The sequence below is a fragment of the Scyliorhinus canicula genome, chromosome 4 (assembly GCF_902713615.1).
Source record: "Scyliorhinus canicula chromosome 4, sScyCan1.1, whole genome shotgun sequence".
NCBI classification, from domain to species: domain Eukaryota; kingdom Metazoa; phylum Chordata; class Chondrichthyes; order Carcharhiniformes; family Scyliorhinidae; genus Scyliorhinus; species Scyliorhinus canicula.
Window position 1 is genome coordinate 36293213 of NC_052149.1, and position 15270 is coordinate 36308482.

Below are 15270 nucleotides of genomic sequence, written 5' to 3' on the forward strand. Positions count from 1 at the left end.
GTGTGTGGTGGGGGGGGGGGGGGGGGGAATAAATCAAGCGTTTTGCGAATAAACAATATCTAGTCGAGGAAACCATTTTCGGTTTAGCGACGGAACACATACCGCCCATCTTAGGTTCAGGCACACTTAATAATGTATGGTATTTAAAATAGTAATAATGGGGTTGGGGAACCCCTATTCACAGAATGACTTGACCATTGCCACCAGCACGCTGCTGTGGTGTTCAGCATTATTAATCAAATCTTTTACAGACTGTACACATACATTCATTCAATAAGTTGACTCTAACACTCTGAGCGAACTCTTTGACACTCATGACCTTTTCCACTGGGAGCTATTTTTCCCTGCAATTTTCCTGCAAATGTTGTGAAAAGTATCGGGAGAGGGCTGCCTCGACCTGCTGTGTGCAAACTGCAACAACTGGAACTTCCTGAATTTGAAAGTCAGGCGTTAATTAGAAACCGCGAGCCATTAATATACGTGCAAGTGTTTCATAACATTGAGGTGTGTTGTTGCTTTAGATCATTATTTTGGTTTGAAATTAATCCACTTGAAGTTGACGAATTAAACAATGTTAAGAAGAATGAATTACGAGAATGCGTAAAGTGAAGGAGCTGGGTAATGCAGAATCCGCTGTGACATTCAAATCACCTTAAACTCTTACTTTGGGCAGTTGGAACAGGGAGGGGGGGGGGGGGGGGGATGAAAGAAAATGACATTCCAGTCACCTAAAACTTTCTTAGGCGAGATTAGAAAGAGAATTGGCGGCTCTTGTCATCAATAAAACGATTTTCTTTTGGTCCGTGTGAAGTACAGGTGTAGGAGAGGAGATCCTCGCTAACAGGTAGGTCTATTCATCCAGTCTGCTGCCTAATTCTCCCACAGCCCAGCTCAGACCAAGCCGGCGCTAATAACATGTCGTGTAGATGGCTGCTGGCAAATTGCTTTGTTATTCTTGTCAGAGGAGGTCCCTAGGAACCAGTCAATTTTAAACGATACATCAAAATGATTAATTGCCTTTAAATGAGCTACCCTTGGACGGGTTGGCGGCAAAGGGGAGAAAATAGAGAAATGCAAGAGGCTGCGGATATAATGTATTCATAAAGTAAAAGTGATTAGATCTATTAATTAGCTGACAGCCGCCAATAGCCTCCCGTTTCTCGCTTCAGATGTCGAGTAGTTTGGGGGTTTGGGTGGGTGGGAGTGAGGGGGTGGGTGGGAGTGAGGAGGTGGGTGGGGGGAGCGGGTTAGGGGCGTCTGTAACTCTAAAAAGTCTCAGAGTCGATTCGTAAGCTTTCCTTTTTCTGGGTCTTCATGTTGTCCCAAGCTCAAATATTATTACACATCATTGAGAGAGAGAGGAGGGGACAAGATTGATGGCAGCATAGTTCTTATGGAGGGCTCGCTGACAATGCGCCCTCGTTATTCTGTGCTTTACTGGAGAATGCAAGGGGTATAAAATAGCGTGAATTTAGTAAAGCTATAAATAAGGAAAAGATAAAGGCTTGTAAGTTTTTTGGGGGGTGAGATCGCCAGATAAAATATGAAGAGGAAGGGGAAAAGGCACGGAAGGAATGCTGTAAAGAAACCGACCTTCTCAATATTTTACTTAAACCCCTCTGACGGACTGGACGCTAGTCTGCATTAAACCCCACTGAAAGCTGGTTTTAAGGAAAAGCTGGGAGGAATTTATCCTCGCTTTAATTGCTTTAGAACGGCTCCCACAATGACTCATTTGAGAGATTTTGCGCCCATTTAAGTCCCTACTTTCAGCAGTTCACAAGTTAATCCCCTTTCATTCTGCAGACCCGCAGTTGGCATGAGACAAGGGAGGCTGCTAGACAGCAACTTAAAACATAGAAGCAGCCAGTGTTTTAGCGGGCACTTCCAAACAACAGCAGCAGCAACAGGAGCGTGGAAACAGGAGAACACTGTGGAGAGAGGGAAAAAGAAAAGGTGTGAAAGAAAAAAAAAATGAGTTGAAAGAAGGTTTGGAGGAATGTGCAAAATAAATGTTCTTAAAAGGCTGAAAACGAGCAGTTAGTTCAGAGTAGAAAAACAGGAGGTCAATTGTGAAATAAGAGCGTCCACTCACAAGGAGCTGCTTCACAAAATGTTTAGACACACAACTCCTACAGCGATTTTAACAGAAGTGTCTTAAGTATTACCCCTTAGAGGTATCACCATCCCTAAAATCAGAGCAAAGTTTTCTTCTGCATTCTGGGAAGGAGACGCTATCTAACATACATCAAGGAGAGACGGGCATTATTGTTTTAATCCTCTTACCAGTAGTCATTTTAAGGCAGTTTTTTTTTGGTGTGTGAAATGGCGTCGTGTTGCCCCAATCCCAGTTTAAGCCGTCAGGGCTGGGAGAGATTGTATGGGAAGGAGCCGGGACTCTATTAGCAATATCCAGAGGGTTAGAGACGTCCATTCTGCTACGGAAAGCATGACAAATCTGAAAAGCAAATAAAATCAACGGTTGAGTTCGTCAACTTTGCATCAAAAAAAAACTGCCTGTACAGTTCTGACTAACAGAAAAACGATATCCATGTACAAAGGGCGCTCTTAAATACTGTGCACTTTCTTCTGCTGTGATGGGGGGGGGGGGGGGGGGGGGGGAGTTGGTCCTTCTTGTTGATAATACATTATAAATTCCTTATTGTGTTTTAATGTTTGAAGCTGATTTGATCTGTCCAGATAGGAATGTGACGCAGGTTGTTTTACAAGAAGTTTGTGCAGAAGTGAGAGGGAGAGCGAGAGGCCATGTTTTGATTGACACATTGAAGGACCATTGAAATCCTGCAAACTTGCTCTTGGCTCCTGAAGCACGCCAGTGATTCTGTTTTAAAATCCTGCATCAGGCTACTTCCCAGCAGATGGCAACATACCCTGTCATTGGCTACAACTTTCTAATCTGCAAGAACGGAGTGCGAGGGACTCAGAGAGAGAGAGAGAGAGAGAGAGGCAGACTAATACAAAAAGAGAGACAAGAGGTGTCTGTAGACACAAGTAAAACGTCAGAACTCTCTTGCTGAACAATTCTGAGTGTTAAGTGTCATAAATTCTGCCTTATCATTGAGGAACTGTTGAAGTAGGAGTCTTCCCTTCGTGGGCTACTGTAAAGGTTCAGCTTTGGAAAGGTAAGTGTAGAATATAGACGTTTAAATTGAAGATGTATACTTAACAATACTGTTCTTTCTCTCTGCCTTTGAACATTGATAGATAGATATGTTTACATGTATAGCTCTGTGTAAAAGTGCAAATTAATCGCTTTCCCCCGCTGTTTGGTATATTTACTGGCTGCTTGTTCGGCTCCGTTTGCCAAGTTTAATTTGTGCTGCTCTGATAGTTTGCTGGTGGGTCCCACCAACTGGTCCCCCTTTTTCTCGTTCCTTCTCCCCCCTTTATATATTATCAAACAAAATGTATGCACACAATGAAGACTGATGCCTTTTACACCAAAACGCCTAACTATCAGAACAATCTGATGATTTCCAAAGATCTCCGCGAGTGAATGTCAGTCTTTCTAAATCCCCGCTTGATGTCCCTCTGTTAAAAGTCAGCGCTCATTCTCTTGCCTGGAAGAAACTTCACCAAAACAGCCCAGCAACCCCAGCTCCGAATGCTTGTATCAGTTAGATTTCTCAGCAAAGGTAACGCTCTTGTAAGTTGACAAGCTTTGGAAGGAGAGAGATGTTCATGCACAGGGTGAAAGGAACCCCCTGTGTTGAATTCGCTTTTACACCTTCAGAAAAGTCTCGTGCCAGGCAAGATTTAAAGATGCAAAACTTCTGGAGTGGCCGCTGTTTTAGAAGCGAAACGCTTCGCTTTGTTTTAGGGATATCTCTGTGTTAAAGCCCGACCACCACGATCGCGACAGGCGCCAGTTAAAGGGGCATTCGCGGCGTGCAGGTGGCATTTAGTGACAACAGAAAGCCATTGAAAAGAAAATGTTCGGGTTCCTGATTCACTTCCATCTTGACTTCCCCCAAATAATCATTCCGACGCCGCGGAGAGTTTTTACATATTTGGTTTTTTTTTCAACAACTTTTTTTTTTAAATGCGTCAACTCGGGAGGAATAATGGATAGTGGAGGATTAACGTAGCTCGGCTGATGTGGCGACATTTTCCCAGCAAAGGCCCAGAATGCTTCCTTCAGTAAATCCGGCTGGAGTTTTGAAGCTCGCTCCAGATCGGGAACATTGCTTCCAAGCAACTAAAAGCCCTTTGCGATAATTGTTCAGGTACGGCATCTTCCACCTCCTGCACTTCTCTCAGACAGAGAATTAAGTGTCGGTTCCTGATACTTGCAGAGAATTTAGAAAAAATGTGGATGTATTTTATTCTTGTGAATTATTCATTCAAAATAACAATAAGATAGATAGATAGATAGATGGATGGATAGATGGATAGATAAGTGTATCACAGTTGGATAGATAGATGTATCACAGTTGTATAGATAGATAGATAGGTGTATCACAGTTGGATAGATAGATAGATGTATCACAGTTGTATAGCTAGATAGATAGATAGATAGATAAGTGTATCACAGTTGGATAGATAGATGTATCACAGTTGGATAGGTAGATAGATAGGTGTATCACAGTTGTATAGATATATGTATCATAGTTGTATAGATAGATAGATAGGTGTATCACAGTTCTGTAGATAGATAGATAAGTGTATCACAGTTGGATAGATAGATAGATGTATCACAGTTGTATAGATAGATAGATAGGTGTATCACAGTTGTATAGATAGATAGATGTATCACAGTTGTATAGATAGATAGATAGGTGTATCACAGTTGTGTAGATAGATAAGTGTATCACAGTTGTATAAATAGATAGATGTATCACAGTTGTATAGATAGATAGATAGGTGTGTCACAGTTGTATAGATAGATAGATGTATCACAGTTGTATAGATAGATAGATGTATCACAGTTGTATAGATAGATAGATAGGTGTATCACAGTTGTATAGATAGATAGATGTATCACAGTTGTATAGATAGATAGGTGTTTCACAGTTGTGTAGATAGATAGATAAGTGTATCACAGTTGGATAGATAAGATAGATGTATCACAGTTGTATAGATAGATAGATAGGTCTGTCACAGTTGTATAGATAGATAGGTGTATCACAGTTGTATAGATTGATAGATGCATCACAGTTGTATAGATAGATAGATAGGTGTATCACAGTTGTATAGATAGATAGATAGGTGTATCACAGTTGTAAAGATGTTGACTGGCCAGATTATTTGACCGTGAAAGCACTGTAAAGCCCATTCGCCACCCCCTGTATATTTGTAGCAGATCTGTCGCCAAGTTATTCTTTAATTATCTGAGAAAAAATCTACTCCGGTTGGGCAGAGCCACCAGCTCTTCTCATCTCATGTGATTAAGCAAATGCCCCCCTCCACCAGCACACACTCCAACAATGTGAACTCGGGAAATTAGGAGAGAGGGGCACGGCTGTATCTTAGTTACGTATCCAAGCCAGAGTAGCTGTATAGATGTTACAGGTGAGGCAAACTGAGTGGGGGAAAAAAAGATCAAGAGGAGATACAGAGAGTGATAAGACATCCGTTGGAAAAGAGGGAAACCATTCATGAATGGCGCATTGCCGAGAAAGTTTTAAAAAACTGAAATTAAAAACTAGTTAAACAAACAGTTTAAAAAAAAAGAAAGATCGATTGATCAGTACTTACAGCGGAATAAATAATACGGAAGAGAGGGCGAGAGGTACCCAGAGATGATGCAAATATATTATGCATGCAAAAAAACTCCGAACATGTTTAATAAACATCGATACAAACGCATTAAATATTAATTGTATCAGATGTACGCCTATGGCAAATATTTATGTCTGTACATATGTAGATAGATGTTTAATGATCCAGTATAGATATTCTCAGAATGGAATCCACTGCCCAATAGACATACACAAAAACAGAAATGTGTGTCGGAGTGCTGGAAATATAAATCATTGGACAGGTGTGCTTTCAAAATATGGCATTGGGTAAAAACAAACAAAATGAAGACGTGCGACTAGACGAAGTAACGGTGGGGAGTGGGGATAGGGTCTGGAAAGAGACATTACAAGATAAATAACGACAAAAATGGAACAGTATACCTAAGAAGCACATCAACTTTGTGGTGTATCTTCTAAGCATGACCATATATGTATATGTGATCAGCAAATAAGGAGAGACGCTGGTGGGGTGGTGGTGGTGGTGGGGGGGGGGGGGGGGTTCAACCTGGTGTCAGAGAGGATGATGAATGAACCGCACTGCAGTCGAAAGCTATTTCCACTTCTATTAGGTCCTGAGCCAAATGGGGATCAGGATGCATATTTTACGGAATATCTAATAAATCTTGCCAAACTCGCCCCTACGGCGATGATCCCGATGCAGAGGTGACTGCTGAACGCTGGCCTACTTTGTAGCAAAGTAAATGTTTAGAAATCGCCTCTGTCGAAGTAATCAACATTCCTGGGCGCTGCTGTAAATCTCATTTCAATGAATTTTTTAAACTGTTTAGCAAGTGTCCATAAATAATTAGCTCCATCTCAACGTACAGAGGACTTAAGGAACAGAGTGAACCCGTGCAAATGGTAAATCCCAGCGTTCAGAATCAAATCGAATGGAAGAACAATTCTCCAAATCATGATTTTAAACCTCACGCGTGTGGATTGTGTTTCGTCTAATATGTAATCAAAGCCCATTTGGCTGTGTTAAACAATTAACAACAATTAAGAAATAATTAATTTTTTGCATGAGGTTTTAATTTTCCATCTGAGTATAATTGTTTCCAGTTTCACTTGCAGCGACCGTTTACATTTCTATACTATTTAGCGTGCTATGACAGCTGGAAAACATCTCAATTAACTATAATTAGTACATTTGAATATGGTCTGCCCTAAAGCTACGCCCTAAAATATTTAATTATCACAACGTAATTATTTAAACTAAAATTGCCAATGTTCCAATTATAAATACAACGCCCCTGGAATGCACAGCAACCATATAAAATTATTGGCAGGTTTGGATATGATGCCTCTATTTCATTATGTTCTGTATTAAATTATAAATAAGCGCTCTAATTAATTTGTGAATAACATAAGGAATGTATATTGTTTATCAAAATAGTTCAAATAACTATTCACTAGCTAACAAAATATCTTTGAATATCTTACACACGACATTCCTAGTAATTCAGTGAAGGGAAATGCGTTTTTATCTAATGATTATATTCTACTGTGAGCAGAAATAAACCATTATCAAGATTTTGACGTTGCTTTGACTGCTAAAAAGTCGAATGTTATATCTAAAGAAAGATACACACACATATCTCATCTCTTCGCTGTCCTCTCTCACCCCTTCAATCACCACTTCCCCTAGCTTGTTCTGATTTATGCAGTTCGATTAGGATTACTGTATATTTGGTTCCAGATCGGCGCTGTCGTTAGATTTGCCTTTGCAGATGTAGATGACAGTAATAAATATATAATCATGTCCCGCAGCAAGTATCCCTTACGGCAACTCCGCCAAGCCAAACTTTTAACACTGTGCAAACCAGGGAGATAATCGACTTGAAGAAGAAAATGCAGCAAATGGAAACTTTTCCCTCTTTCTAATCTCTCACGAAAACACATGGAAAAACGTGGGTTTCTAACCCAGTTTAATCATTGTACTGTTTGCTGTTTACTTAGTGCGGGGATGAGGCGATCCTGAATATTACAAGGGAATGCCAATACCACTTTCATACCTGATTTTTAAATCTGGGGGAGGGGGTGAATATATATCTTGCAGACTGAGGAACGCTCAAAATGTAAAATAGATTTAACAAGCTGTTATTATTTGACTTCTTAAGTGCGTCTGACTTTTTTTTATTCGTGTTGGCTCCGGACTCCATGTCTCATTCTGGGTATTTGATGACTATCTGCAGTTGTGTTGGGTTACGTCCCATGCTGATAAGTGTTCATGAACGTTAAGCTTCTGCCCTTCTTGCACTGAAGGCGCTGAGCGCCTGCCCCCCTCCACGGGCAATTTGTGTATCAGTCAATTCCCGGGGTAGCAGTTGTCAGAACAATACCTATACACGTTAACAAGTATAAACCTTCATCAGCTTTTCGCTTTTGATCATCTCTCTCCCCCTCTGCCTTTGACGGCCGGTCCCTGTCTCTATCAATCACTCTCTATCTTTCTACCCCATAAGAGGATCTGCAGCGGTATCGTTTATTGATAACATATACACACAAAATGGGCCAACTTTGTACAACTCTTAACTCCGCTGAATCTGTTCCTGAGACCCTGTTTACTTTTAAATGTCCAGAGTGAAATTGTATTGTGCACAAAATGTGAACCATCTCTAACATTACTCGCCCCTATGAAGTCTGCGGGACGTGTCCTGAGACACTTGACCAATCCATCAGTGTTATTTGACATCGCTCATATTCGGCATTTCAGTGCCCAGGATGATAGTAAATTTACTCATTTCCCCCAAATCTCCGGGGAGACACATGCAAGGCGTCTATTTATATGCAGATTTCTCGGAATCAATAAAAGGCAGTTAAGGCAAGACTGGGCACCGCATAATGTTGAGGGCCGTTTTATACGACTGTCTGAATTGCTACACGTATTTCCATATTAAATAAAGACATGAACATCCGTGTATCGCTACTGAATAAGTATAGAGAGAAGCAGCTTGATATATGGGTCCTGTGCATGAGGAATACTTGAAGGAGATTACTGCCGGATGGGTAAAATGAATCAATATCAATAGGGGGGGGGGTAGAGATATCCTTCAGTAATTATGCAATTAAAGTTTGAGTTTAACCGGATTTATGTCTCTTAACACGAAACAAATCGCCTGATTAAATTCGACAAAAAACGCATCAGTCACACTACATTAAAGAGGATGGAGATAATTATACCAATTAGCTCTTTGTAATCGTGTGCTTCATAATTAATGACTCCCCCCCGCCCCCCCCCCCCCCCCCCCCAACAGATAGTTTGATAATAACACTGTTGCCGAGACACGTTGTCACCCTGCAGGTCACGTTTCATTTTTGGGGGAGGAGGCAGAAACTGAATTGGGACACGCCGAGAAAGTTTTTGTGCTGCCCACCAGCACCAGTTGGAACTGTGAACGGTAAGAACCGGGGTTCCCGTTGGTGTTTCGTTTCCTTTGCTCTTCAGACCACAGATCACTTGGCACCCTGCCTCTGCAACCCAGCAATAGAGGGGCAATAATGGGGTTGTTGGGAAGGCTCATTTCTCAACGCCCGTGACACCCCGCACAATTCTGGGCGAACTGCACCCGCCCCGTGGATTGGAGAGCTCGCAATCTCAGGGCATCAACACAAACACTCGCCGCTCTGCCGATATTCTGCTCCTCATTTCCACTTTGCCCTGACGCTAATGCGACAGTCTGAATGCAGACTTGCACAACAGCGATAGGGTAAACGCCACTACCAATGACGCGGTCCCAGTGGGCGCTGCCTGGAAATGAGGCCACTTTACTCGGTGCAAGCGACATGGGGTAAAGTCGAAGGGATCTATCTGAGAGCACAGAGGCGTAAATGGCTAAAAGTAGCAACGCAAAGTTGACAAGGCCATAAATAATGTAAACAATGCACCGAGGTGGCGCTACAGGGATATCGAAGCAGGGAGGTAATGTTGAAGTTGCACACAACTTTATTCCAGTCTGACTTGACCCCCTGTGTGCAGTTTTCGGAGAAATTGCAGAAAAAGATTTGGAAGACCAGAATTGGGAGGGTGCGGGGGAAAAAGGATTGAGGGGCGCTGATAGAGTTTGTTTAAAAAAACAAGGCAAAATAGACAAAAGGGGATGGACATGGAGAAACAGTTTCTACTTGTGATTGATCACGAAAGAAGAGGGTCGAAATGTAAGCTAGCTATCAAATATAGAACTTGGGAGGAATTTCTTTATACAGACTGGTGAAAATGTGCAACTTGCTGGCATATAAAATGGTTCAAGTAGAAGGCATTTATACATTTAAGGGGACGCTTGGAGGCTACATGAGGTAAGAGACATGTGAGCACATTGTGGGGAAAGGTAATTAGGATAGGAGGGGGCTGCTGTGGAGGATGAATTGGTACTGCTCATTTGGGCCGAATGTTGCAGATTCCACATACGAAAACAGAGTGAGGCTTACAACAGGTCAACATGAATTCCGTGACCGGCAGCCCTTTCAGATATGGCTCTCTGCTGGCTGTGTGCAATTCCTGAATTGATTCTATAATGTCAGTTTATATCGGATACTCCTGCTATATTGAGTCCATAATTTGTCTCATTCTAGTTTATGGTTAGATGCATACATGAAAGCAATTGGGCTTGTGTCAGTCTGTAGCTATGTAATACAATGATTGGATATCAATCCATAATAAGGTGAAACATCCTGACCTAATATAAACTTATAGTGCCCAATAATGATCTAAAATCAGACATGTTACCATGACAACAGTCTTTGTAGTTAATCTGGAAATGTATCTTGAATGTGATGAGTTGGCTGTAATGTTTCTTTACTCCTTTATGGGATGTGGCCATCAGCAGCAAGACCAGAATTGGTTCCCAGCCCTAATTGCCCTTGAACTGGGTTACTTGCTAGGCAATTGAAGAGGACAGTTAAGTGTCAATGCTGTGGGTCTGGATTCACGAGGATATTAGTGAACGAGATGGTTTTTTACAACAACTGGTGATAGTTGTCACGGACACCATTACTGAGGCTAGCTTTATATTCCAGATGTTTAAAATGAATCTAAATTCCACTGGCTACCATGGATTTGAACCCCTGTCCCCAGACCTGGTGAGATCGTCCAGTGTTTTCTGTTTTTGTCCCCAGAACTTTTGTGTGGGCGGCTGGATGACTAGTCCGCTCACATTACCATTACATTCCCATCTTCCCCAGTTCACATATCAGTAACTGTGAAACTAATGTGGGTAAATAATAATGTAATTATGTTGTTGATATTGAACACTTCTAAATGTTCTCCTCCACATAGCATCCCCATGGGCTGAGGTTTACCAATCATGGCTCATGCCATGATATCATTATGGGGTAAGATGTGGAAGCAGCCACAATGGAGAGATTGAATCCAACCTCTCAGCATTATTGTATACCACACTCTAGCCAACTGCGCTAATTGATCACATATAAATGTGCGACTAAATGTAATAATTTTTTTGTTATTCATTCAGGGGATCTGGGCTTTGTTGGCTGGGCCAGCAACTATTACCCATCCCCAGTTGCCCTTGAACTGAGTGGCCTCTCGAATTTCAGCGGGATTTAAGAGTCAACCACGTTTCTGTAGGTCTGGAGTCACATGTAGGTTACATGTAGGTTAGACAGATTTCTTTCCCTGAAGTTGGGTTTTTACAACAATTGACAATAGTTTCATGGTCATCATTTTTTTTAAACTTAGAGTACCCAATTCATTTTTTTACAATTAAGAGGCAATTTAGTGTGGCCAATCCACCTACCCTGCATATCTTTTGGGTTGTGGGGACGGAACCCACAGAAACACGGGGAAAATGTGCAAGCTCCACACGGACAGTGACCCAGAGCCGGGATCGAACCTGGGACCTCGTGCCGTGAGGCTGCAGCACTAACCCACTGCGCCACCATGCTGCCCTTTCATGGTCATCATTTGACTTTAAATTGCAGATTTTATTGAAGACAAATTTCACTATATGTAATGTTCCCAGAGCATTACCCCCACTCTCTTACTAGTCCAGTGACAATACCACTAGGTCACCGCCACCCCAAAAAGTGAGCTGTTAGAGCCCAGGAAAGTCTGAGTTCTGATCTACAGTCCATACAGCCATTGTACTGGCTGTTCATAGAAACACGGGGCTAAACACATCAACCAAAATTCCAGCTCTTGGTTTCCCTTTTGCAAAGTGCACATTTCTGTTTGCCCAGCAAAGCTGAGATGAAGCTGAGCTGCAAAGCCCTCTTATTCACCCCTCTCTTTCCCCCTTCCCAATCATAATCCAATAGATTGCAGGCTTTCACTGTCCAGAGCTACTCATAATAAAAAAAATTGTAAAAGTAAGGTATGGAATTAGATCTGGTTCCTATGACTTGATGTCTTCCATCCGCAATTTGGTGTCTTCAGTAAGCGAGAGAGAAAAACATAGCACAAAAAAACATACATGAACCATCTTTGAAAATGGTAGACAGCACAACACTACGCTGCCTTATCAGATCACTCTCTAATCAGGGAATCCTATGATCAGTTGACAGTTCTGGAACTGCTGATGAGATTATTAAACAGAGAAGTCTTGTAGTTACTTTCCATTGATGCAAGGATATTTTACCAAGATGTAAAAATGACAATAGGACATGGGCATTAACTTGGCATAAGGATTCCTGGGTGCATTAAAGCAGGAACAAATCCCCTTCCTGTCAGGGTTTCACACTTATTTTAAAATGTGCAAGCAGCATTATATTTGTGGCTGGACTGAGTTCGGCTGTGCAGCAGAATGTTGGATGGTGCCAGAAATATTAGAAACACATTAAAGATAGTTTTGTCCTGATGGTTTCCTATTGCTGAGAATATAATCCACTGTACTTCATGCAAAATTAGAGAAACTGTCAATCTTCTTTTGCAGGATATATGTATGAATGAATAAATCTTCAAAAGTGTATGCATTGCTATGATGGGATAGGGACATTCTGGATAGCAGCTATTACAATTAAAAATTGCAACAGAGTTGAGCGGCAGTATAGCTCTAATCCTTCTAATGCGTGTGCTATCACGCAGGCAGTGATTTAAAACTAATAAATACAATGTAGGGGACTCCTTAAAGTTCAGTAGACCACCAAAAATATTTAAAAATATGATTCTGCACTGATTTTAATTCGATTGCAATCGACTGAAATGGTCGAGACCAACTCTTCTAGAAAAACACCACATCAAAGCAGCACAGTTACATTACAGTTGAACTATTTGTTTTACACCATTATGACATGACAACCCATTCTTTCTTACTCAAAATGTACAATATATCTGTTCCATAGTGTTCTGAAATTCCAGCTCCTTTATCCTGTACCTATTAACAGAAATGTTTGAAGGAAGTTCATCCCTGTAAGTGAGGTATGAGAGATCTGAATTATGGAAAGAGCAGTGCCCCAAAAAATGCTGAATGTCTTTCAGAGATTGCTTAGGAAAATATTCACACTTTTCAGGATTCACTAGTAAAATAACAAGGCAGTGAATTAAAATGTTCTTAACATGAACTCAATTTCAAAACTGAATAGCACTAGCACTATGGTTTATCACTTTACTGATCACATTAAAAAGGCCTTTAAAAGATTGAGTGACAGGACAACCAGGCTAACAAAAAACACCTGGCGGAAAAGTTATACAAATAGCAGATTTCCCATTTGTTCATATCTATCTCAATAATCCTCAGAACAAATTGTATTTGGAGAGAAATGTAGGTGAAATAGATCACTTTGATGCAAGTTAATACTTTATTGTTTCATGTGAAATTAATACAGTGGTTTAATGCATGTATAATGAAGCATCGTTCGTTGGCGGTGGGATTGTCTCTTCCCGGGGCTTGTCAATGAGATTTTGCATTGAAGCCACCCCACACCGCCGGGAAACCCGCTAGCAGGAGTACGCTGCCAGCAGAAAAGAGAATCTTAACAGCCGGAGAATTCCAGCGATGTCTTCTGAATCCGAATCAAGGCCTGACCTGACTATGGAATGACAAAATAACAATCTTTATTGTCACAAGTAGGCTTACATTAACACTGCAATGAAGTTACTGTGAAAAGTCCCTAGTCACTACATTCTGGCGCCTGTTCGGGTACACAGATGGAGAATTCAGAATGTCCAAATTACCTAACAGCACGTCTTTCGGGACTTTTGGGAGGAAACCGGAGCACCCAGAGGAAACCGATGCAGAGAGAATGTGCAGACTCTGCACAGACAGTGACCTATGCCGGGAATCGAACCTGGGACCCTGACGCTGTGAAGCATCAGTGCTAACCACTGTGCTGCTGTGCTGCCCTTCTCTTCACATGCTTTAAAGTCAAACCAGACTGACTCCATATGTACTTTATAATGTTAGTATTGGTAAAATAAAAACACTTCTATGCCTCAATACCACAATTGCAGAGTAAAGCCAAACTAAAACCTGGGAAAAGAGCAATTTTAGATATACATCTACGCATGCTTGAGTGTCAGTGACATGTTTATGGTCAGTAATGGAACTTTTTTGGTACGGGTACAATTTGGGTTATTCTATCTGCCCTGCATGATTCTTCCACAAGACAACAATGTACAAACAGTAGTTCAAGTTTTTACATTGAAGGGACAGTGAGCACTTTATAAAAATTGAGCTGCTTAAAAAAGCTCAAAAGTTCCCAAGTGATCCTCCAAAATGACAGAAGATCATCTCCCCAAGTGACTTCACTCAGTTTGTCTGAACTCGGACTGATTATTTCATTATGCTACACAGTTCACATCAATGTGAAACTAAAAAATGTTTTGTATGAATGCAAACTGAAATATAACCAACTCATAAGAGGCAACTAACCTATTAATTCTGAATGAATAATTTGATCTCAAGTGTGGTCTAATGGACCGGCTGGGCACCTGTTACACTTTAAAACTGAAATTTAGGACGTTGATTTTGCATTGATTGCAGTACATTGAAACAAAATTGATGTTATGCTGCTTACAGCACATGTTATGAATGGGAAATCACAAACATTTATCTGTGATTTCCCAATATGCTCTCCCAGCAGGAGAGAATCTGTGCCAGAACTACTCATTCACAAAATGTGTCCTTTTGGTCACAACCACTTTGCTGCGCTGGAAATAATGTAACATTTCTGTCCTGTGTACATACAGAAAAAAACATCAGATCCACAGGAAACATTTGGAATGGGTTTTTCCTGATCGTGACGGTTTTCTTTTTTTTGTGTGTGTTCATTACTTAACGTTATCAGTGCCTTAAAATGAAATATTTCCCATTTTGGGCAACGAACACAAGGGAATCTCAGCTGAGATTTAGCATGGTTGTGTGGTCAATAAATTGCTCGATTTTTGAAACAGCTGTTTCTATTAATTCTGGAATGCATAGTTATATTAATCATATTAGAGGAGAGCAGTTCTCTAAATAATAACTTCTACAGAATAGAAATACAGCACAGGAGGAGGTCATTTGACTTAAACATTGGTCAGAATGATTGAGTAATGCATCATTTCTGCATTTTG

General features: G+C 41.0%; 1 protein-coding gene across 1 annotated transcript in view; it reads left to right on the forward strand.

The window, feature by feature from the left end:
* The first annotated feature begins 2958 nt into the window (after positions 1 to 2958).
* The window catches only part of LOC119964479 (diencephalon/mesencephalon homeobox protein 1-like), a 50887-nt gene continuing 38575 nt past the window's right edge, over positions 2959 to 15270 (forward strand). Inside the window, exon 1 of the mRNA XM_038794027.1 lies at positions 2959 to 3143. The gene's annotated coding sequence lies outside the window, so the exon portion shown is untranslated. The remainder of the gene's footprint in view (positions 3144 to 15270) is intronic.